Source organism: Urocitellus parryii, unplaced genomic scaffold (genome assembly GCF_045843805.1).
Source record: "Urocitellus parryii isolate mUroPar1 unplaced genomic scaffold, mUroPar1.hap1 Scaffold_67, whole genome shotgun sequence".
NCBI lineage: Eukaryota > Metazoa > Chordata > Mammalia > Rodentia > Sciuridae > Urocitellus > Urocitellus parryii.
Genome location: NW_027554122.1, coordinates 1,177,248 through 1,202,814, shown reverse-complemented (window position 1 = coordinate 1,202,814; position 25,567 = coordinate 1,177,248). Strand labels below are relative to the sequence as shown.

Sequence of the window (25,567 nt, the reverse complement as noted above, 5' to 3'; positions counted from 1 at the left end):
AACACTCATGACATGAGAGGAGAGTCTGAGGGGAAATACACTTTTCCCTTGTGATGAAAATTCTATTAAGGTTAAATTTGGAAAAGGGAAAGAAACCAGAGATGTATGGAGAAAGGAAACACATTTATCTCTTCTTAATCTGTGTCAGTTGAGACCATAGATTATATAAAGCTCCATAATTACACACTGGGTGGTATCCCATTTCTTGTGATATGAAAAAAAAATGATGCAGAATCATGGAGGCTCATGACTGGAAATAATTTTTGTATCTAATTTTGCTTCCATACATCATCCCTGCCAAGGTGCTGTTGATTTGATTTGTGGGTGGGGAGCAAAGAACTGCCACAAGAGAACAAATTCTGCATAAGCTACTATCAGAACAAATGCACTTAAGTGCCACTGCCCTGAAAGGAAATATTCAAAAGGAAGATGGATTAGACAGGGGTCCTTTCCTAACTGAGTTTTTCACTTTATAGGGAGCTAAGATAAAACACAACCTGACTGAAGGCAAAGAAGACAAATGAATGCCACAGGAGCAATGCAAACAAAGTGCCACCCAAACACTCATCAGTCGGCAAAGATCCTTTCTGGTCAGGTGCTGAAAGCAGGGCTCCTCAGGAAGACAGGATGAGTGCTGCCACCCAGAATGACAAGAGTCCTAGGGATGAATATAGTTAACAGGCTACAATGTGACAGGAGAAAATGTAAATCAAGCCCATTTATCCAAAAGCTCAAAGAAGGGGAGAAAGGCGACTACTATATGAAAAATGCCACTTAGGTACATGGAAAAACAGTTCCAAGTTTAAAGGTTACCAATCCTATTTGGTATACTTGAAAGAAACAACAGATGGTTCTTTATATGGAGTACTGCAACTGGGACTCTGTCTAAATATAAAGTTTGTACCTAGAGGCACCATGTTTCAAGATCATTCCCTAAGAATCAGAAATGGCAGCAAAATGAAACTAGTTTTCCCATAGGGATACTCTTATTATCTGCTGTGTGGTGTTTTATTTAGGGTGAGAACTTTCAAGGATGCAACCCGGAATGTCTCTAAACTGGAACATTCCTACAGTCATCAAAGACCCTTGCTACTATTTTAAGTAAACAATCCATATATCACATTTTTTAAACGAAAAGGACAATACTCATAAGCCTCTCAATGAGGTCACTCCTAGTGAATCTCCCCATTTAAAATATCAAAGCATGATATAAACAATGTCATGTCTTTCATCAGAAGATCCATACAACTGGCTGGAAGTAGAACCCCTGGGGGAACCTTCAGGCATAGAATATAGGAAAAGCAGGAAATGGATGACCCAGAAGTTGCAAAAAAGAAAAAAAAAAGGGGGGGAAAAAGCACATAATGAACATAATATTCTGCTTTTTTAGAGTAAAAACAGCACAAATGATTAGGTAAAATACACAAAAAATCAACTTTAAATATGCATGCCTGAGTTACTATCTCAGACTTATTTACAGGATTAACTCTAATGTCCATGAATCCTTCCCTTTCGAAGCAGCAAAGCTAAGAATTGTCAGGTTTTCACCATGACAACCTTTATGATGTGTAGAGCCTTCTGGAACTTGATGTGAGGGGTAGCAACCACAACCAGTTCAGTTCTGTTTCAGAAAGTCTCCTGACATTCTATGCTGTGCCAGGCCTAAGGCGTGTTAGGAGCACAGGGCCTGGCAAAGAGGTCAGGTTAACTCTACAAAGACCCCAAGAAATCAGTCATTTAAATCTACACTGCTAAAAAACCCATCAAAAGTAAGAATATAACACCTGTCAAACTTTTACTTACACTTCCGGCCCAAAGTTCTGGTGATACCTCTGCAAGTTTATAGTAGACATATACAGGGTCACCTTTTTTAAAATTCACAAAACGACAATCTGGTCCTATGAAATCTTCAAGAGCTTCACCTCGATACATTAACACTGTATATAAACATTGAAAAAAGAAAAACATTAGGATTTGATTTTTCACAGTCCATATTGACTAATCAGGAAATATGAATCCCAATATGAACAAAAATCAAGTTTTTCCAGTACTCTCTGGAATCATTTTTAATTCACCTGCTCAAAGTATCTAAAATCCTTAGAGATTTTATTGCTATAAAATACAATATTCCCTGCAATTAGACAAGGGAAAAGGAAGCTTCTCTATTTTTCTCTGTGCTGAGAAATAAAAAGCAAAGTGGCTACCACCAACCATGGCTGGTTTCAGTGAAACTCCTGGTTCTTGCAGGCCTCAATTTTTTTCTGTTTCATAATCATAAAAAGCTTCATTTTGCAAATATGTAAATCCAAATGTAGACACGGACAGGCTTAAGTATGGCTTCATGCAGAGGTAATAGGGAAGAGGTTAGAATATCCAGGAACCCCCAAGGGGTTAATTAACTTGAACTAACTGCTAAAAGACATTACCTTTAAGTGGCTGCAAGTGCTACCATGCAGCCATAAACACTGTCAGTTTCATTTGCAGCAGAGTTGCTGTCTCTGTGTTCAGGATCTGGGTAAATTACCAGGAAATGTATTTTCTCTGAGCAAATATTGTTGACTATATCCAACATTAAGATTGTTTCAAAACATCCTCATTCGTATTTTGTTTAATAAACAAAATCAAAAGTGGGTATCCTATCTGACAAGGAACAAGTTTAACCACGAGAAAAGGTCAGGCAATACCTTCATGCTTAAAATGCAGGACTAGAATCACAATTGATCTAGAAACTGGTAGAAGCAACATTTTTCTTTTGGTTGACCAAATACACAGTTTCTGATTTAAGACGAAATGGACAATAGATGTATGTAAAAAGCACAAAGAAATGGAAATAACACTTTTTCTAAAAGCCAATTAGCAATAAAATACACAAGAATGTGTGTTTTATAAAAATGTATGTCTGAGGAACAAACACAGATTTGGAGAGGGTAACTTGTTTTTTTGAAGCTAAAATAGGACTATTTTCAGAACTATCAGCATCCTAATTCATATATAATTAAGAGGCCTAGTTGAAGGTGAGAGACACTCTAAGGTGGGGAATTCTCATCACAAGTGGAAATGGCAATGTTTCTCTTGTTCCCCCTTAGGTCATAGAGGATTTACATATCAGCAATATATTAGGTGACATCATAATGCATACTATGGAGCACCTATTTAGTTCTTTTTTTTTGGAGCACTTATTTGGAAGGCACACAAGGACACCTGACATACACACCTCACTACTTCCTACAACACAACACAGACCCACCTGTTGTGTTTGGTCACATCTGTTTGGACACAGGCCATTTCTCAAGTTATGTTACCCCACTGAACCTTACCAACACCATGTCTTAGTACTGAGTAAGCATCAGTGATGAGATTGTCCAGGTAGCCCACGTAGGATAGCGCTCGATAGCAAAGAATAGCAAAACTGAAAGGAAATATCATGGCAGCTGCTTTGCTTCTCTGAGTGTTTATTTACTCCAGCCTTAGGGTTACCTCTAGGAACTGCTTAACATATATTGGAGACATCTTTTTTCTTTATTGGAGTGGAAGAAACAATTCAAATTATAAAATTTGTTTTTGGTAACACCAATTTAGGCATAAAGAGCTCAATGGTAAACTTCTTGGCCTTTTTAGCATGAATATTTTAAAATATGTACTGCTTACAATTTATGGACAACACGGTCATCAAGTTGCAAGGTTACTAGAAACCAAGCGGGAGGCCATAAGAAGTATTCTGGGCCAGTAAATATATAGAGGAAAGAGGTTCCAACAACACTAGCGACTGAGTCTAAAACTGAATTGGCTTATAAAATCTTGGAGTATTTATTATTGTTATTGCAACAAACCTCTTCATCTGAATCTGAATGGCTACATCCTTCCCACCACCCACCTCCAATCCAGGACTAGGAAGCAATTCTGTCAGCTTCCTGCACACAGAAGAGGCTGCAGTTCCCAGGTGGCCGGTGCAGATGCTTGGCCTCTTTCAAAAGCAAAAGATTATTGGCCCACCTGCTACCCTACCTCAAATATGAAGGGAGGCTTCTATGCACAGAAATGACAGGACTGAAGCAGAGTCGGGGCCGAGACCTTGGAACACATTGCATGCCTGGACTCAGTGCTCTTCCCAAGCCTAAACTCTAGTCCCTGTTAAAAGGCAAAACCAGCCCAATCCCCAGTGCAGCAAAAGGACGAAGGGGCCAGTGAGCCTTTCCCAAGGAGCCCCACCATCAACCTGCCGCTGGGATTAGGGCCACCGAGCCCTGGAGAGCATCTGCCCTTATACCACACCAGCCCAGGTCCCTGTGGAGGGGGCAGAAAAGCGCTCTGCTACAGCGTGGGGAGCCCCGGGCGCGCAGCACACAACCAGATCACCCACTGAGATCCTAGGCGAATCCTGGAAGGGAAGAAACTGAGAGCTGTCCCTGGGGAATCCTGTTTTCCAACCCCCGCCTCAGTCAGTAGAGAAAAATAAAACGCTGGCAACTAGTGGGAGTGGAAGCCCCCCCCAACCTGAGTGGGCTGGCTGGGGCTCCGGCAGAGCTGGAGGGGACACACAGCAGGGTCCCGAGGCTCTATCACTCCTGCGCCCCACCCGTCATCCTGGGACCCCCTAGCCCAGCCCACGGGGCTGGGGACCAGGGGATCGGAGCCCCCGAGGAGACCCGGGTGGGCCCGACCGCCTGCGCACTCACTGCTGCATTCCTCATCTGCACAGAGTTTGTGCTTCGACAAGCGCTGGCCGGTGATCAGGTCCGGTTGGCCCGGCACTCGCCAGGCCGGCCACAGCACGAACAGACAGAAGAGCACCATGAACAGCCAGAAGAGCAGCAGTGGCGCCACAACCATGTTGTGGTCACCTCGGGGAGCCGGTGACACGGTGGAGTAGTTTGCAGCCGGAGGCGCCGGAGGCGGGGCTCAGGGGGCCGGAGGGTAGCAAAGCACGGAGGGGTGGTGCCCGGGAAGGCTTAAGCCTTTCCCGGGTGACCCGTCAGCAGGGATATCTGGGGGTCGATCCACAGACTCTACTGGAGAACTGCACGGAGCTGGAGCTCCGTCCTTCTCTAGTGGAGACCTTCTCCTCAACTGAAGACCTTCTCCTCTAGTCGCTGCCTTGGCAACTAGGACTCTCCTTCTCGTCCAATCACCTGCCTTTGCTTCTGTGCCCTCACAAGCGACCCTCCGCATGATTCTAGTTATCACCCACCCATCCCCCCCCCTCCGCCAACTGGCCCTTTCTGGCTTTCCTCAATGTCTCATTTCTGGTCCATCCTGAACTAGCCCACTCCACCATCACTCCCATCCCTCATTCCTGGTCTGGTACCTCCTTTTCTGAACTACCAAATCCCACCCATGACTTGTCACAGCTAATCTATGGTTCCAGGCTCCCTCCCCTTCAAACTCCTAGAGGTTCCTTGAAGCCCCACCCCAAGATCCCTCTGATTAGGAAAGGGGAAGGTGAATGGAACTGTGAGTGAGGGTGTAAACTGGAGACAGTGGCCTGCTTTATTTTTTAAGGCAGGGACAGATGGGGGCAGAGAGATGGACATTAGTCTTTGGGCTAAGATCTTAAGATTCTTATCTTTATCCATAAGGGAAGAAATCATTTAATTCAACAGCATATTTTTAACTTTCATTTTGTGCTACCATTCATGCCAGACGCTGGACAAAGTCCTAGCATGGTGTGGGAGTGGATGAAAATCAAAAGACAAGATATCTGGTCCTGGTCCAAAAATGTCCACAACGTAGTGGGAACCAACTGACAAAACTGATTGTCAGAGAAGAAAGCTAGTAGCTAACATTTCTTGAACGCTTTCTTTATGTCCAGTTGTTATTCTGAAGGTTTTATACATATCAATTAATTTAATCTTCATAACAATAGTACCTTACAGTAGTAGTAGGTCCTATTCCAATCCTTATTTTAGAGTAAATTGAGGCAGTCACACATCCAGTGAGTAATGGAGCTAAGTTTCAAGCCAAAGGAGTAGACTCCTTTTCATCACAACCTATCAACTAACAAGCAATTGTTGTACTTTCTGACAAGAGGAGAAAAATCTGATTTAAATCATAATATAGCTGAATTACTGATATGTACAGTTAACAGGGGGAAGGCACAAGCTAGCCAGCCCAAGGAAGAGTGTCTGTAATGCTCCCATCCTGGGTGGAGCCATTCTCGTTTGTCTGTGACCAAGGGCTTGTTACTATAGTCTCTGCTAAGGTTATTCATCAACCTCCAACAATGAACCCATCAGTTGTTTCCCCAAATTAACTGAATCTTTAAAATTTAGAGAAAAAAATCTAGTCCACCATGTTCATAATGTTAAATAAAGAAAACGATGGAAAAAAGGTGTGCACAAACATTTGTCTACAGGGGCCATGAGAGGTCCCCATTGGTCCAGTGTACTTCTGCGCTTTCTGGAGAACCAGTGGATCATAGAGAGAAACTGTCTATCTGAGTCATTCTTCATTTCTTTTCTACCATGTATTTATTATGTTATAAAATGTATCTACTAGGCATCTCTAACAACATGTTGAAAACTGAACTCATTTTTCTCTCAAAATCTGCTCCTTTCAGTCTTCCCTATCTCAGAAATAAGAATGACAATTTATTCCCATTATCCAGGTGCTCAAAGCCCAAAACTTACAAACCATCTTTGATCTCTTTTCTCTCACATTCCAACTCCATTCCATTAGACAATATTATGTCTTTATTTTTACAATTTTATTGAGATATAGTTGACCTACAATAAATTGCACATTTAAGGTGTACAAATTGATAAGTTTTGACATGAATATACCTATGAGACTAACACCAAAATCAAAAGAGTATTTCATCCTTCTTTGTAATCCCTCCCCTCTCCTTTTCTGGGCTGTCTCCAAACATCTCCTGTCGTTATAGATTGTTTTGCATTTTCTAGAATTTGATATAAATTATATAGCATTTTATTTATTTATTTTTCTGACTTCCTTCTTTCCAAATAAGCATTTGAAACATGCCCAGAATCTGACCACACCTCTGCAACTGCTAAGCCAATATACAGGCCAAACCCACATCATAAGTCACCTTAATGATTCCCATAGCCTTCTTCTGTCCTTGCTTCTGCCCTCATTTTCCCCAATATCTATTGTCCTGATGGCAACTAGAGTGATATTCTTAAATATAAATTTGATCGTGTCTCTCTGCTCAAAATCTTCCTATAGCTTCCCATTTCCAAATAAAAGGCAATGACTTTAGCCAGGCCTGGTCATACTCATCTGTAATCCCAGCAGCTCAGGAGGCTGTCAGGAGGATCCTGAGTTCAAAGCCAGCCTCAGAAATGTAGTGAGTCCCTAAGGAACTCAGTTAGACCCTATCTCTAAATAAAATATTTTAAAAAGGACTGTGGGTGTTGCTCATTGTTTAAGTGCCCCTGGGGGTTCAATCTCTGTTATCAGGAAAAAAAGCCATGACTTTATTATGGACTGCCCTGCCTTAGTATGGACTGTTCTTATTCAATGTGACTCCCCTCATCCTTTTCTCCCCATTTCCTAACATTCTTCTCTTGTCTGTTAGTTCCATTTAAATACACCAATCCCACCCCTGCTTCAGAGCATTTACACTTGCAACTTTGCCTCAACCTTAACTCCCCAAATCATCTGACTAGCTAACTACCCCCTCACTTTATCATGTCTCTCTAACAGTGGCATTTCATGTGATAAAGGCCTTCCCTGGCCACCCTACACAAAATAGAGCCTCTTGCCATGACTATCAAGCCCATTACCCTGCCTTTCTTTCTCTTCAGACTTGCCTTACCACTTTAGACTTCTCTTACCACTTGCCTTACATTTGTTTATCTACTTGACTGCTCTGACCCAACCTCAAACACAATTTCCAACAGGAGCAGGAAATTAGTTGTTTTGTTCACTACTGTTACATCGGTGACTAGGGAAATGCCTAGAATGTATGAGAGAGTTAACAAATGATTTGTTGGATAAACTCATGGTTCCAATAATATTATAAATATACTACACTATTAAACACATATATTAACTATTAAGCCCCCATATATAAATAGTACTGAGAGGAAATAAGCTATGAGAACAAGGCATTTAAGGTCCACCTCTCAGCAGCATGCATCCTCAACTCCAGGAATGTACCCTGAATGTGTCTGTTGTTGAATAAAAACATACTTGTGTGGAGAGTAGTTGTTTGGTTACATGATACTGGAATATTTAAGTAGATCTTTTAAAACTAGTTTTACTTTTTTCTTATTTTTCTTATTATAGAGTATGGTATGTTGTAGAATTTTTCTTATTGTAGAATAGAAATTAATGATAATTCATTGGTGGAAAAATCAGAAGAGCAAAATTATCTAATTGCATATTATCTTCTTGATATTTACTTTGACTCATAATCAGATATACTTTTATATGCATAGTCAGTGCTTCCTGTTACTGAAGAACTAGCTGCTTAGTTTGTAGAGTTTTCAATATTTTGATTTATCAGTATTATTTTTTAAACTTATTGCCTTAAAGACATATTAACTAGTCTGGTGGATAATGAGAAGAAAATTTCTCAACTGGCCACAATAAGGTAGTGGTAGTTCTTTCTACCAGGATACATACAATTAGTGGATGAATCAGAATTCACTTTTACTCATAGCATTTAAATATGTGGCATTGATATTTAACATGATGTTTAATATAAGGTTATATTAAAAACCTTCAGAAAAGGAACAGGATAGAATGTGGTGGTGATTACTGGCATGGAGATAAATAATCTCAAGTGCATTATTCTTTAATACCTCAAAGGGAATTCTTACGGGGTAAGGGTTGAGTAATTGTTAAAGGTAAATGTGACCAGTTTGGGTGGAGGGGACATAAAATTCTAAGATATGAAGGGTTCCTAATGTCAGAGTACAATCTAAATGAGACAAGAAAAACATATCTGAAACAAATAATTGGCAGCATAATAACATATACCATTGGAAATTTGTGAAGGCACTTGCCTAGGAGCATTCAGTAGGCCTAACGCTGCTGTTACCAGGAAGAACCTCATCTATTGTAAATGATGTGCCAGAGAATAGTGTTAAACATTTATGGAAGACACAACAGACAAAATTAGATAAAATCAGATAAAACAATGGCTAAGGTGAAAATTACACTGAATGAGATTAACAGCAGATTCGACATTGAAGAAGTCAATATCAGCAAACTGAATATGCAGTGATAAAGACATTGAAGAAGTCAATATCAGCAAACTGAATATGCAGTGATAAAGACTCCAAAATCAAACACGGAGAAAGAGACTGAAATTAACAAAGCATCAGTATGCACAGCTTCAACAAGTCCAATATATATGTTATGGTAGTTCCTAAAAGAGATGGGAAAAACACATTTGAAGAAATAATAAATAAAAATGTTCTATATCTGATGAACACTCAGATTCAAAAAGCTCAATGAATAAGAAAAATGATAAGGATGACACAAATATACACTAAATGCTTAAAACCAGTGCTAAGAAAAAAATTGAAAAGCATCTACAGAAAACAGATACCATTATGTACAAAGGAGTGAAAGTAAAATGTCAAAATTCATTCAAGAACCATGCAAACCAGAAAATAGTACATCAACATTTTCAAGTTCTGAAAGAAAAAAAAAAAAAAAAACACTGACATCCTAGAATTGCATTCCAAATGAAAATATATTTCAAAATGATGTAGTCTTTAATGCAAAAGAATTAAGTTAAACCCTACCCCACATAAAAATTACCTCAAAATGGACCACAGACATAAATGTAAGAATTCAAAATGGACAACACATATATATGTAAGAACCAAAACTAAATGTAAGAAAGCATAGGTAAATCTTGGAGTAGACAATGACTTTGTAGTTAAGACACCAAATGCCCAAGTACCAAAAGAAAAAAATAATAAAGTAATGAACTTCATCAAATTTAAAACTTTTAAAGGCTACCATCGAAGAAAGTGAAAACACAATCATAGAAGAAAATGTTTACAATTCATGTAGTTAGAATATAACTACCTAGAATATACAAGCAATTCTTATTGTTCAATATGAAAAGACAAATGGCAAGAAATTAGGATAGGCATTTCTCCAAAGATAATATGCAAAAGCAAATAAGCAAATGAAAGGATACCCAGCACCATTAGGGAAATGTACAACCTCAGTGAGATACTACTTCACATCTATTAAGATGGTTATAATCAAAAAGATAATAATAAGTTGGCAAGGATGTGGATCAATGGGAGCCCTCACACACTCCTGGTAGGAATAGACTACAGACCTAAATGTAGCAGCTAAACCTATACAACTTCTGGAAGAAAATATAAAAAGCTGCTTGGCAGAGACTTTTAAAACTAACTAGCTCTTTCTGCCTCATGCTCTCTTTTTTTCTCTCTCTCCTCTCAGAAATAAATCAGACTTAAAAACTTTGTCTCATGCTGGGCGTGGTGGTGCATACCTGTAATACCAGTGGCTCAAGAGGCTGAGGCAGGGGGATTGCAAGTTCAAAGCCAGCCTCAGCAAAAGTGAGGCACTAAGCAACTCAGTGAGACCCTGTCTCTAAATAAAATACTAAATAGGACTGGGGATGTGGCTCAGTGGTGGTATGTCCCTGAGTTCAATCCCCAGTACCAACAACAACAACAACAACAACAACAAACTTTGTCTATTCTATATTCATTGTTATGGAAATGGAAAGGTAAGCTGACCGACTAGGACAAAGTATTGGCAAAACATATATCTCTCAAGAGAATGATATCTAGGATATACAAATGATTCTTACAACTTATTAATAAGAAAAATCACCCAATTTGAAAAGATGGGCAGAAGATTTTTTTTCTTCACCAAAGTAGATACAAATATGGTGAATGTGCACATGAAAGGATATCCAACATAAGTTGAAATGTAAATCAAAACTGCAATGTTATTACACATACAGTAAGATAGACAAAATTTAAGACTGATCATAACAAATGTTGACAAAGATGAAGACTATGGTATCTCTCTTAGAACTACAGACTATAACATGTAGTATAAACAATGGCACAAACTGTTAGAAAACTGTTTGGCAGTTGCTTTAAAAATTAAATCACATCTGCCGAGATATTTACTCCAGAGAAATAAAAGCATACATCCACACTGGGACTTGTGCACAACTATTCATGGTGGTTTTATTTGTAATAGTCAAAAAATACCCAGTGTTGGACTGTGGGAACATGTCTGTCTTACATGCATCAGAACCCTTATACTCATATTAACCATATAGTAGGCATTGGATTACTAACTATTACATGAATGTAGAGATTGATTTTTTTTACTGTTAATAGAGCTTCTCTTTTATTAAATATAACAGACAAAAGAAAATCACGTATAGCACAATGAATTATCACAAAGTAAACATATCCACTGAACCCTAACCCAGGTCAAGAAATTGGACATCAAATGCACCTTCATGAGCCCTTTCTCATTGCTCCCCTAATTATTCCCTCCGCTCCCCCAGAGTTAGGCACTATTTTAACTTCTAATAACAAGGATTAGTTTTGCCTGTTTTGTTACTTTATATAGTGTAATCATACACATGTGTTCTTTGGTATGCGGCTTTTTTAGCTCCATATGTATTTTTATAAGATTTATCCAAGTTGTTGAATGTGAATTTACTTCTTATTTTCATTGCTTAATAATTTTCCACTGTATAAATATAACCTGGTTTACTTAAAAAAATCCCCAATGTATATCAATAGGAAAATAGATAATAAATTTTGGAAACATACTTAGCAAGAATAAAGAACTATTGATAATAGCAAAAACAGAGAGATTCTGAATGAAATAAACTAGACAAAAAGTAATATGCATTGAAAATTCTTTTTTTTTTTTTTGTATTCCCTAGTACAAATATCCAGGGGTGCTCCACTGCTGAGCTACATCCCCAGCCCTTTTTATTTTATTTATTCATTTATTATTAATTTTTTTTTTTTGCTATCAGAGATGGAACTCTTGGGAACTCAACCACTGAGCCACATCCCCAGCCCTCTTTTGTATTTTATTTAGAGATAGGTACCAATGAGTTACTCAGGGCCTCGTTAAGTTGCTAAGGTTGGCTTTGAAATCCCAATTCTCCTGTTTCAGCATTCTGAGCTGCTGGGATTACAGGTGTGTGCCACCATGCCCAGATTAGTTTTTATTTTGAAACAGAGTCTGGCTCAGTTCCCCAAGTTTACCTCAAACTTTCGATCCTCCAGCCTCAGCCTCCTGAATATCTGGGATTACAGACTCTGCCACCACCTTCCAGCAGATTCAGTTATATTTAAATGAAAAAGTTATAAACCAGGTGAATCCTAGTAAAGGTCTTAGTAAAAAAATAATAAAAATAAAAGCACTATGCTTGGTCACAATATGGTAAGTCAGAAAATGACAACAAATATCCATTTTCTGTCAGGTTGACCAGAACAGTATCATTTCTCAATGGATTTCAAAGGGTCTCCTTCCTTCTTTCCCTGCCCTCCCTCCTTCCCTCCCTCCCTTCCTTCCTTCCTTCCTTTCTGAGTTTTGGCGTGTATGTGTGTGTGTGTGTGTGTGTATGTGTATGTGTGTGTGTGTGTGTGTGTGTGTGTGTGTACATCGTCTTCTGTGCCAGTGTAAGAGGTTTAGGCAATGGATCAACCTTTACACCTGTGCCGAAGGACCCCAATCTTGGATCTATCTCCAAGGGTGGAGGTGACTCTAGATCCTCATTATAATCTCGAGAATGGGAACTCCTAAAAAATAAACAGGTCTTTCTTGGTAATACCAGTTTCCTCCTTGGTAAAAGTTAGTGTAGTGGGAGGGTGGCAAGGGCCCTACCCTGCCACAAAATAAATGCTAAAATGTATTTTGGTACAAATTGTAAACACTAAAGAGTTAAAAGTAAAAGATGAGTCTTGGGATTTGAGCTAGACCTGGATAAGTACATAGGATTCAGATTCTAAAAAGAGAATAAAAGGCAAGTGAATTAAACAGCATAAGAAAGACTCAGCAGAAAGAAGTATGTTTAAAGAAAGTAAGGACACCTCATTTTGCTAAGAGGAAAGGATTCTATAAAGGATGACATATTTGTGTGCTTAGGTCAGATTATGAAATTCCTTGAAAATCAAGCATAAAGATTTAGACTTAATACAATAAAAATGCATATAATATTAGACTTTAAGTAAAGGGATCATATAACTTAAGTGGAATTTAAACAAGTATCTTGTCCTTAAATCCAGGGAAGATGGAGGTTTAGGCTGGGCATGACCAGTAGGGCTGAGGCACTCCCCACAATTAAAAAGTCATGTTGAAGTGTACTGTACTAATGGAAGTGAGTCATATACAAGGCAAGGTCTTCTGCCAGCATCTACTGTTTGTCTAGCCCTGACAAATATTATTCCACTTTCAACTGTACAAAGAAAGAAACTCAAACATCTGAAATTGCCACTAATATATGGCATGTATATGAGTTCCTGTTTCTGGTTCTGCCTAATTTACCTTGGCATTCTTTTCACGGAGGTCAAATATTTGGTGTGTTGAAATAAATGCAGAACAGATATTGGGGACTTGTGGCCTGCACATCTCAATTTCCACAGTGCTCTGTTGAGCTTTATCCATTTAGTTTTCAGAAATATAAATTACTTCCTTACCAGAACAGCAGCAGAAGTAAGGAATATAGCCAAAAAGATTGTAGTAAGAGTCAGAAGTCTAATTGTGTGACTATAGGGAAATCATTAACTTTTCTGAGTCTCAGATATTTCATCTATACAAATATGGGTCAAAGTTAAAATTTTATAATTCATTTTTTAAGAAGAAAATGAAATAATATATGAAAGATTGCCCATTTATGTGGTTTAAATAATTAAACAGCAAAACCCTGGCGGTTACAGCCAATATAGACAATTGACAAAGCAACAAAAGTCTTGGCAATAAATGCTTTCATCACTAAGGAGACATTTTTAGATAGTGCCTACTCTGGAAACTGTTCTCTTCTCACTGAAACAAAGTAAGGCTGATAACATCCTCCCAAAGTGTGCTTGGAAGATCACATGCACCTCTTGGAGGAGACAGGGAGAGTGGAGGAGAAAATATGTTCTTCGCGATAACATATAGTCTTCCAGAGCATACACTGAAGCAAAGCAAACCCTCCTGAATCTTCAGCATTTTAACTGATGCATGCAGTGTAAAATTAGAAACAGGACCATAAACACTATTATGAAGAGTATACTCAGTGGGGGACACTGAACAAACATATATGGGAAAGTAAGTTCTCTGTGATTAGTATGAAAGCTCAGTCTTACCCAAATCCACATGAAATTTGAAATGGTTTGGAATACATAAGAGGATCAGTGAATGACATCAAATGCAAATGATGAAATAGAGAATCTGAACATGATCTTTCTCTTATTTCTCACTGATCCCTTAGAACCACCAATAGAAATATAATATTAACTCTACATGTAAATTAAATTTTCTAGAAGTTATATTTTAAAAAATAGGACAGATGAGCTTCATTTAATAATACATTTTACATAATTCAATATATTCAAAATGTCATCCTTTTAACTTGTAATCAAAATAAAAACATAACTGTTATTTTACATTCTTCATAATAAGTCTTTGATATCTGACTTATGGCACATCTCAGTTCAAACTGGGCACATTTAAAGACAGTCGCAGCATAAGAAAGTAGGGATTGTAAATTAACACTAGGCCATATCATATACTTGCACTTATTTTAAAGAAAAGCCAACTTTAATAGTATGTTTTAGGTTTTAAAATATTTTTGGCCAACCTCTGTTGGTACTTACGCAGAAGTGAGAAAAGATGATTGAAGGTATCTCAACATCCCTCTTTTTTTTTTTCACTCAGAGGTTAAGATTTCTGTTGCAATAGCTAGGGATTGCATTGTCATTTCAGATGAATCTCAAGTCTGTAATCAAAAAGTGTAAGTCATCATTAGGTTCCTACACTTGTCATTCTTTTATTATTTTTCGTTGTTATCTTAAATATATTTACTTCTTGACAAACATAAAGAAATAAAGAATTATATTTAAATGGATAATAAAACAATTTGACTGCATAAAATCCCTTTTCGTTTTAGGTAGACCTACTGGTACAAACAAGTCACCTGGGTGGTCTATTTTTCTTTGGTAACAGGGATTGAACTCAAGGGCTCTAGACCACTGAGTCACATCTCCAGCCCTATTTTGTATTTTATTTAGAGATAAGGTCTCACTGAATTGTTTAGGGCCTTACTTTTGCTGAGGCTGGCTTTGAACTCACGATCCTCCTGCCTCAGCCTCCAGAGCCACTGGGATTACAGGCATGCAGCACTGCACCCGGCACCTGCTCTGTTCTCTTACTTAACTGCAACTGTGTTTTCCTTGGTAGATTACTTCTTTGCACCAGGGTTTCTTGATAGAACTCTATTGGTACTTTGGTTTGGACTGTTCCTACTAGCTGAAGGTTATATACTATCTATGGGCCTGGCCAAAAAATGTTAGTAGTTTCCTCAGTCATGGTGAAACAACAACAAAATGCCCCCAGGAATTTCTAAACTTCTCTTGATAAGACTAGTATCACTCTCCCAGTTTGAGAGTCACTGGTTGAAACGTTAGTTAAACTCTGATCATTGAACAAAGCACCTTTAGTTGTAAGTATCCTATATTTTGTAGTTTGCAAGTATTCTGTATTTTGTAATTTCTCTTATCAGCTAAAAAGAAAGGATTATAAAATCAACATTTAAGGCCAGGCTTCATGATGCACACTGTGATCCCAGTGGCTCTGGAGGCTGAGGCAGGAGGATCTTGAGTTCAGAGTCACCCTCAGCAATTTAGCAAGGCCTTAAGTAATTTATGGATTTCCTATCTCAAAATAAAAAAAAATGTAAAAAAGGGCTGGTGATGTGGATCAGTGGTTAAGCACCTAGATTCAATCCCCTGTGCCCATCCTCCACAAATCAACATTTTAAAAACCACAATCACTAAAACATCAAAGAAACTCAAAGGCCCTTGTAAACACAACTGAATTTGCTTCAAAGGTTTTTTGCTTTTTGTTTTCCACTTCAAGTTAACACTACCTTTAAAAAAAATCACATTTTTGAATTTATTTTTTCTGACCTCTAAGAGGGATCTTACATTTTTCTACTTCCCTTTCCAAGACTATTTCCTATTTTGCACTGTGTAATCTTGAATTTAAATCTGAATTAGTTGCATTGATTTTCCCTTGTCTTAATAGTCAAATTATGATACAATTTGAATTATTGAAATGCATATGGAGGGGTTTCTTTTCTTATTTTTAATGAAAACTCATGTTTTTAAAATTAGCACCTAGGGGACTATAGGTGGAGAATTAATATGTAGAGTCATCAGCATGATAATTGTAATTAAATAAACACAAATCAGTTCATCACATCTAGATGCATCGGAGTCAACTGTAAATAATCAATTAGGAGGAAAAAGGTCTTGAAGGCAATTAGAAAAAAGTGGTGTGTTATGCATTGGTAAAAATGACTAAAATGATAGCTGACTTCTTATCAGAAATGAGAGGTTAAAGTTAATGGAAAGGTTTAAGGTGCTAGAAGACAAAAACTGCTAATCCAGGATAAATACTCTTCAAAACCGAAAGCAGAATAGACATTTTCAAATAAATAAAAAGTAAGAAAATTCAATACCAATAGATTTTTACTATTAACAATGCTAAAAGAACCTCTTCAGGATAAAAGGAGATGATCCATCAGGTAGAAACAGATGCACTGTGTGTTTTAGTTCACTGTGTAATAAACTTAATGGTTTAAAATTAAAATTCTTTGTTATTTCTCCTTATTCTATGATTTGGCTTTACACAACCTGATGGGTCCTTTGCTCTAGGTATTTATTACTGCTTATGTGGTTTCCTTTAGCAGGGATTGTTTAACCAAAGGTAGAACTGACAAAATAGCTTTGTTTACATGTCTGCTACTTGAACCCCAGGGTACATTGTGGTGAGCCGTTTCTGTGAACTGTGGCCTCCATTACAAGATGGCGCTGGTTTCCCCTGTAGTCTGTGACAAACAACTCCTTATCAGAATGAGTTAGCACGCTGTGACTTGGCACCCTATGAGAAAAGTCCACGTGGCAGTTGTGCATTGGGGCTTTATCTGCTTTATTAAGGCTGGGGCACACGGGAGGAGTGTTCGAGAGAGAAACAAGCTAAAAGACATGTCTAAACAAAGGCCTGAATAAACTGCTGAAGGAAGAATCCTGTGTCGTGTTTCCTTTGCTGGTGAGGGGACGCGGCAGTGCATTTCTTCTTATCCTTCAACATAGATTTGCCTGACGTGCTCCTAAACAATGAGTCCCATCTGCTTGTCCTAATTTTTCTTCACAGAATCTTAATCTTTCTCAACAAGGCTATTGAGGTGCACAATCCCAGAAGGTACTCAATAGCTCCTAGGTTCGAGGGTGTGTTGGTTACACAGGGTAGTGTCTAGTACTCACAAATGTTTAGTATAATACAAGTCTAGATTTCCCTACTGACTGATTTTTATTTTGTTTAGATCTTTTTAAAAAACATACCGTTCCCTTCTATAGAATAACCTAAAAATGATGTGTGGATGGTAGTATTTTTCACCATACACGTGTATTCCACATTTAAAATATCATAAACGATAAGATAGGAAGATAAAAAGAAATCAGAGACCTACATTTATCCTTCCTACCAGACTAGAATATAAAGGGACATACCAAAGCTATTAAGTTTCTGGATCCAGGTAGCTAATTTGGGTTCCACTTCTTTAAGCTCACTCAAAACATGAAGAAATACCCTTGTCTTTATTCTTTTCTTGAATCAAGTGACGAATGACATAGTCCACTGCTTCATTGAGGAAATTTCTGCTAGAAAAACACGTTGTATAGTCTTCTGTGCTCAGAACTTTCCAAGAGAGCAATTCTTTGAGAAGCTTGGAAGGGTTCAGTATACCCGATTTAATCTTGTCAGCATACTGCTTTATGCACTGCAGCATTCTGTCATCAATGAACTGACAATTCTGACTACTGTCTACAGTTTCTAGGAATAAATAACAAAGGTTAAAGTGATAAATTATACTAATTTGCAATGGCATAACTTATAAAGAAATAACGTAACATATTAAATCATAAGATACAATTAAGATTGATTGCTTTATTTTACATAGACAACTCAAGAAACTTTAAATTAGGAATATAAATATTTAACAATACTTCTATATTCTCTTCATTTCACACCATTCATGTAATAGCATCTAAAATTTTATTTCCTCTAAAATAGTTTTTTTCCCTCAACAATCCCAACCCAATCTCATCAACTCCAAAATATTTTTAGTTCTTAAACATGCAAAGTTAAAATACATTCACAAAGTTAAAATACATTTTTCAGTAGCAAAGATAATTATGATCAATCTGTAAAACAGTACTGGTATATTAGATAAAAAAAAGTCAGCAAGTGGTAACTATTTCATTTTGGAAATCCAGGCACAATGTAGAAAACTGAGAAAACTTACTTCAACTTAAAACTAAAAATAAATATACTGGTTAAGATGTATACAGGAATAGTAAAATCACCTATGAGACATCCCCATGTTATTAGAGAATGAAAATACAAGCTGGGCAAGGCAATCTCTATGATACCTTTTATGAACTGCCTCTTTATTTGAACTATTCCAGACAACTAGTAGTTAATTTACAGTTCAAAATTTTGGAACTTAAATTCACATAGCAGACTGTACAATGCACTGTCAAACATACAATATGCAGGTCAGATATTATGTTCCAATTCAGTTTGAAGAAGAGGAAACAGACACAGTTTGCCTAGAGTTAGCAGCAGGACAGCATGTGAATCACTGTGTACTGCTTCTAAAATGATATTCTTCACACCAATCCCTTCACTATCTAAGAATAATAGAAGACAAAGATGCTAACTTAATTCTATATTTTAGTGATAGTATGAAAATACTAACTGAAATCTATACTTCAATTAAATAATAATATGAGCCTTATAATTCTGTATTTGTACGGTTAAGCAAATGCATACTATTCTTATCATGTTTGGACTTCTGCATATCTTTCTGTTCTTCGTTTTTTTGGTGGATTACTTTCTCTTAAGTCCTCTTCCATTCTTTCTTGTGCTAATTTTTTTGCTTCTTGTTTTTGGATCTTTCTTTTCAATTTTTTGTCTTCTTTCAGTCTTAGCTTCACTAGGCTGATAAACATTTACAATTAGTGATAATTTACCTTTGTTAATTGCTCAATGAACTACTTTCTGTTGCCTACTATAGAAAACATTCTCCAAGCAATAGGCTGTGACTTTTAATTAAGAAAGCTATGTATAATTTGTATAGATGTTATTTCCATGTACATAATGTATATAAATTACTTCCATGTATATAACATATATAAATTATTTCCACATATATAATGTATATAAATTGCTGTGTAGGGTAAATAAGAATAGTGCACGTACTCTGCAAGCAAGATCCCATGATAAAATATTATTTTCACCCCAATAACAATATGAGAATTTGGTTGATTTGGTTACACTGATTCTTTTTCAACAAATAATTCTATACATCTTTTCTTTTGGTTTTCATGGTCACAAATTATAAGAAAAAAAATCACTTTTTAGGATGAAAAACAAGAAGCAGGACCAAAAAGAAAAAAGGATTGGAATTATTTGATCTGAACAGAAAGAAACAGAGGTGAATAATTTTGACAATACACTAAGTATTTCAAGGTAAGAAATAGTCATTGGTTCAAAACGTTTGGTGGAGAAACATAAAAAAGCAAAAATGCTTTTGAAATTAAAAGCCAAAAGCTAACTATATAATTTTTGTTAAATGCCAAATCTGTTGATAAGTAATTTCACAACATGAAATGTTATAATTTTACTTACAAGTTCAACCACTAAATAGTGACTTTTTCTAATTTTCAGTATTTAATCATTCTAAAGCTAGTTCTGTTTTAAATATCCATAAAAATAATTTTTAAAATACTTATTTATATATGTGTGCACAGCCAATTTTTTTAAATAGCACAATTTAGAAATCTGGATTTAACAGAGTTATAGACTAAGAGACAATATAAAAACTACTGATTGATTGTTAAAAATCTTACCTAGAACATTTCTGTTTCAGAATAGGTCTTGGAGGAACCTTTTCTTTTATGACCTTGTGTTCAAACTTTAAATAAAACAAAGACATCCAAAATTTGTCTCATACTCCCATGACATAAAGCACAAAACCACAAATAACAAATATTTCAGAAGCACACACAATGTTCAATTTGATAGAACAGTGATGATGTTTTGACCCAGACAAAAGCCCAGAAAGCTTTAGCAAAATAATTTACTGAAAAGAGGAACAAGAGAGTAGACACCGCTTTATGAAGAAACTTTAAATAATTAAGGGTAAGCAGAAGATCCAATAAATTATATATATTATAATTACCCACTCCTGCCACATTCAGATGGTGAAGTTAAAGGTAATCCCTCAAGGCACTCTTCCCCTTCTCTAAAACCCACACCTCCACCACTACCCCTTTTGGGGTATTAATAAAATGGAAGTTATCAAAAAGAGTAAAACCAAAATATAAAAAGTGTGCTTTTCCTAGGAGGAAATAAAAGAATGTGAAAATGCTTCACTGCAATGCATGTCCTAATATTTATTTTCTTAAATGATATAACTTTTTTTTCTTACAAAAGACAAGATTCAAATCACACAACTTCCTCAACCTTAAAACATTTTAACAGGTGTAAACATTTTGGTTACAAACTTAATAAAATTTCTCCTTTATTAGGTACTTACTTCACATTTAACTTGACCACCACTGCTGAAGATGATAATCTTAGAAATGATACCTTCACAGTCAGGGGTAAGACAAACTCCTTGTAGAAAATCCTATTTGATTTAAAAGAAGAAGAATGTTATGTGTAGGAGGGATAAATCTATGCATGTATACCATTTTTTTAAACTTCGTTTTTAGCTGTAGATGGACACAATACCTTTATTTTATTTATTTATTTATTTTTGTGTGGTGCTGAGGATCGAACCCAGTGTCTTACACATGCTAGGTGGGTACTCTACCACTGAGGCACAATCCCAGCCCCAACACATGTACTATTTTAACCACAAAGTACATTCAAAACATACTATGAAATTTCCTTTAGGGAGGCAATGAAAGTGCCTGATTGCTGCCATTTCAGAGCCTTCTTATAAGACTGTATCCACACGTATGAGGCAGACCTGTCCCTGTGACTTGCTTTGTGGTAAAGGAAGTCAAACTGCCATAGCATACACCAGGTCTAAATGAGCACTCTAGGAAACACAGTGTGAACTGGCTATTGTTCTTTTCCCTCTGTTACAGAAACATGTTCCAAAAAAGTACAACTTGGATTTGGAAATAAAGAACATGGCCACAGAGAATAGACCCAGCTGCAGCTCAACCCTGGCCAACAACTACAAAACTTCAGGACAAGTAATATAACCAAGAAAAGACCTTCTCATTGTTAGCCACAAAATATTTTGGTTGTATATTACTTCAGCATATCATAGTGAAAGCTGACTAATTAATAGAAGGTATTTAGAATTCTGAAAATGGTTAAGACAACTAATGGAGAGTACATAGCTTACAACACTCAATGTAAGTAAACAGACAGTAGAAGTGGCTCCAGGGTTACAGTTATATCTCTAGCTATCTATGTGAAAATTAGTTTCTACCAAACTTAAATAATTCCAACTGCTAAAAGACACCTAATATAATCACATTTTTTCCCACTAGGGATAATGGTTTGCATAGGGCTATATAGTATTAAAAAAGGCTTTTTTTTAAGTCCACAGATTATATAGATCAGAAATAAACATTGTAACAAGAAAGTAAGACTGTAAAATTGTGCCCTCTTCCAAAGTATTCTAACTAATGGATTAAAACTAATCATTATATTGATAATAAGAATAAACCCCTGAGAAATGGCAGTATAAAATTTAAGTTAATTTATTAGGACAAATTACCTTAACCAATTTTGGTAAAAAACTAAAATGTTGGAACCTTAATTCTACATCAACGCTTTCAATCAATGATGAGCTAAATTGTCAGTGCATAATTTAAGATTTGTATTTTAAAACAAGAAAAAATTAAATTTTTATTTCTGATTATAACATCACAATACAAAAGTTAAATAATTTTTTAAAGGCCTCTAAAGTTACTCCCTTCATACTTGTATAAAATTTAAAAACTCATTTTCCACTTTATTGTTAAAATCATAACTTAAAACTTTCTAATGAAGTCTAGAATCCTCAAGAAGGGATTTATATTCACTTGAAGACTTTTTAAATATGTATATTGAATGTTTTTTTAAACATTCAATATACATATTTTAAAAATCCAGACAATCTTTATTGCGGCTTACCTTGTCAATTTTATCATTAAAGGTGGTTGTTTTTAACTTCTTCCAGCAGTTCATGTGAAATTCTATTTTACAATACTGGCAACAGCTGATTCGTATAAAACCCTGGATTTCAAAACATTTTAATTCACATTTTAAAGATGTCTATGCACATACACTTACTCATTCCCTCATAGCACACATATTAAGATAAAAAGAACTGTTGCATTCACTTGGCAGATATAACTAGATAATCTATCTCCTTGAAGAGGGATAAAATACTCTGTACTACAAAATGCTGAGTTCTATAGATACAGAACTTGGCAAAAATCTTCATTTCCACAGCTGACATCTGCATTATCCTTTACAGAATATCAAATATCTTAACAAACATTTCATCTGATCTACTAATCTAAGAGTAGGACAGTTATCTTCTTGAATAAACCAAAAACTTAATCACTTAATTAAGCACAAGTTAGTTTTTTGGGTTTAATTCAGTGATTGCACTGGCCTTTATATTCTTGGACTCAATTTTTACAAGGCATTAGAAATCCAACAAATCATAGGTAACAATCTCACTTTGTTTCCTATGTTCCTAAGGAAGAGGCAGTTACATGAAACATGGCTAGAGGAGGAAATGAAATTAGCTAGCCTGTCATCTATGGTCACCACTCCAGCCCTAAACATTTATTTCAGTGGCCCTGGCTTCCCATGTGAGATGACCTAAAAAAATCCAGGGTAAGGGGCAGGCAAGGTGACAACTTGGGTGCCTCCAATTACAGAATTTATTCTGGATTCATTTTTAAGGCATGACTTTGCAAGTTACTGTTCCATTTTACATTTCATTTTTTACCTTAATGTCTGGATCATATATGTATATCTGGATTTTGGAATATCCACAACACTTCTGATAGCAACAAATAGCATCTGGCACTGGAGGGAACCTGCATTCTTCAACAAATTTCTCTAACAGCATCTAAAGCAAAATAAGCAAATCTGATAGTATCACAAAACTGATTTGTCAATAAAAAATGCTTGTGATTCCTCTTGCCATCAAAACATTTTCAGCATAGAAATGAATGTTTTTACCCAGGACAAATTATATGTATACAACTTTTAAAGATTTTCCTTTTAAAAGGAAGCTGATACAAAGATATGTAAACAAAGAGAAATGAAAAAAATTCTTGTTTTTAGAATTTCAGTCAGAATCAAAATCTTGTCCTCTGTTATCATCAAAACTGGTTTTGTAATTTATAGTTTTTAGAAATCTCCTTTAAGAATCAAGAGGGAAGCTGGGTATAATGGCGCATGCCTGTAATCCCAGTGATTTAGGAGGTTGGGGCAGGAGAATCACAAGTTCAAGGCTAGTCTTATCATCTTAGGCCCTAAGCAATTTAGCAAGAACCTGTCTCAAGATAATACACAAAAAGGGCTGGGAATGGCTCAGTGGTAAAATATCTCTGGGTTCACTGCCCAGAAACCAGGAAAAAAAAAAGGAAAGAATTAAGAGAAATCAAACAATTAAGATAAAATAAGCCTTAGGGCAAGCCTGAAAATCCTATGATTCATCTCTTTCTCAATGTAACTTGACCTAAAATCCTAACACTCCCATTCATCTATCTCTGCCACATGTATTTGTTAATACTCTAGAGAATTAGAAGCCCCCAAGAGACTAACACCATGCTTTCAGTACTGGTTTTTTGTTGTCAATAACTTGTATATCTCCATCCCAATATGGTATAATGAGAGGAAAATCTAATAATCTCTGTGCTTTATTTTTCTGTATCAGCTTTGTTGATATAAATATAATAAAACTTACATAAGAGTACAGTTCAGTGGCTTTTAATATATCCAAAATGTTGTACAACCATCACCAATCTAAATTTAGCTCATTTTCATCATCCAACAAGGAACTCAATACCATTAGCAGTTCCTCATCTTTTTCCCCTAATGCCCAGACCTAGACAATCTATTTTCTGTCTTTGTATACAGATTTGCCTATTCTGGATATTTCATATATACAGAATCATACAGCATGTGACCTTTGTGTCTGGCTTCTTTTATTTCGTACAGTGTTGGCAAGATTCATGCATGTTGTATCATATATCAGTACTTATTGTTTATCTATTCATCAGTGGATATTTGGGTTGTTCCCCCTTTGGGGCTATTATGAATTGTGCTGCTATAAACATTCATGTACAAGTTTTGGGGAGAACATGTTTTCCTTTTTTTGTACAAATCTAGGAGTGGAAATGCTGTGTCACATGGTAACCCTATGTTTAACTATTTGAGGAATTGCCAGTCTTGTTGTCCCAAAGCAGCTGCACCATTTTACATTACAACCAGCAAAGTATGAATGTTATAATATTTCCATAACCTTGCCAACACTTAATATCAATGCATATCCTCAGAGTGTGAACCAGTATCTCACTGTGTTTTTATTTGCATTTCCTTAATGGTTAACAATATTGTACTAATGGGTTATCACTATATTTTCTTTGCAGATATGTCTATTATATACTTGTAAATTTGATTATTTGTCTTTTTACTATTAAGTTGTAAAAGTTGGCCCCTGTACTTTTAAAAGCTTCATACAAAAGCAAGTTCTGGTATATGGGACAAAATTTATTAGTTTTTCTAGAATTGGTAAAGCATCCATATGGCTCCAGAAATGACACTAAATTCATAATTCAATTCATAAACTCAGGTACCATCTCAATAATGATATTAATATAATAAAACAGTAATACTGTACCTTCCTCTAAGTACAACCAGTACAGCATCCTGCTTAATAACACATGCTATAATGTCAGAATGCCTGAACTCAAGTTCCAGCTCTACCACTTCCATGATGCTTAACCATGAGCTCATCACTTCACCTATCTAAATTGTAAAATGGAAATGATCATACTACACAATTCTCAAGGCTGCTGTAAGGAAAATGTAATGATGAATGGAAGGTGTGTCACTAGTACCTAGGAAACGTGCATTGAAAGTCATTGTTTCTCTTTCAAGGGAGAATGCATGTCAGGGACTTTGAGGAGAGTACTACTGTCTGTCTTTCAACACCTGCATCACTTAATATAGCTATCAGGGAACATTCTCAAAAACAAACTGTTACCTTTATTTTCTCTGGCTGAGACTCTTCAATAATCACATTACTGGTGGGCCAAGTTAACACTCC

General features: G+C 36.3%; 1 pseudogene; it reads right to left on the bottom strand.

Moving 5' to 3' along the window:
* LOC144252903 (transport and Golgi organization protein 1 homolog) overlaps positions 1–20,893 on the bottom strand; it is a 48,045-nt pseudogene extending 27,152 nt beyond the window's left edge.
* Between the last annotated feature and the right edge of the window lie 4,674 nt (positions 20,894–25,567).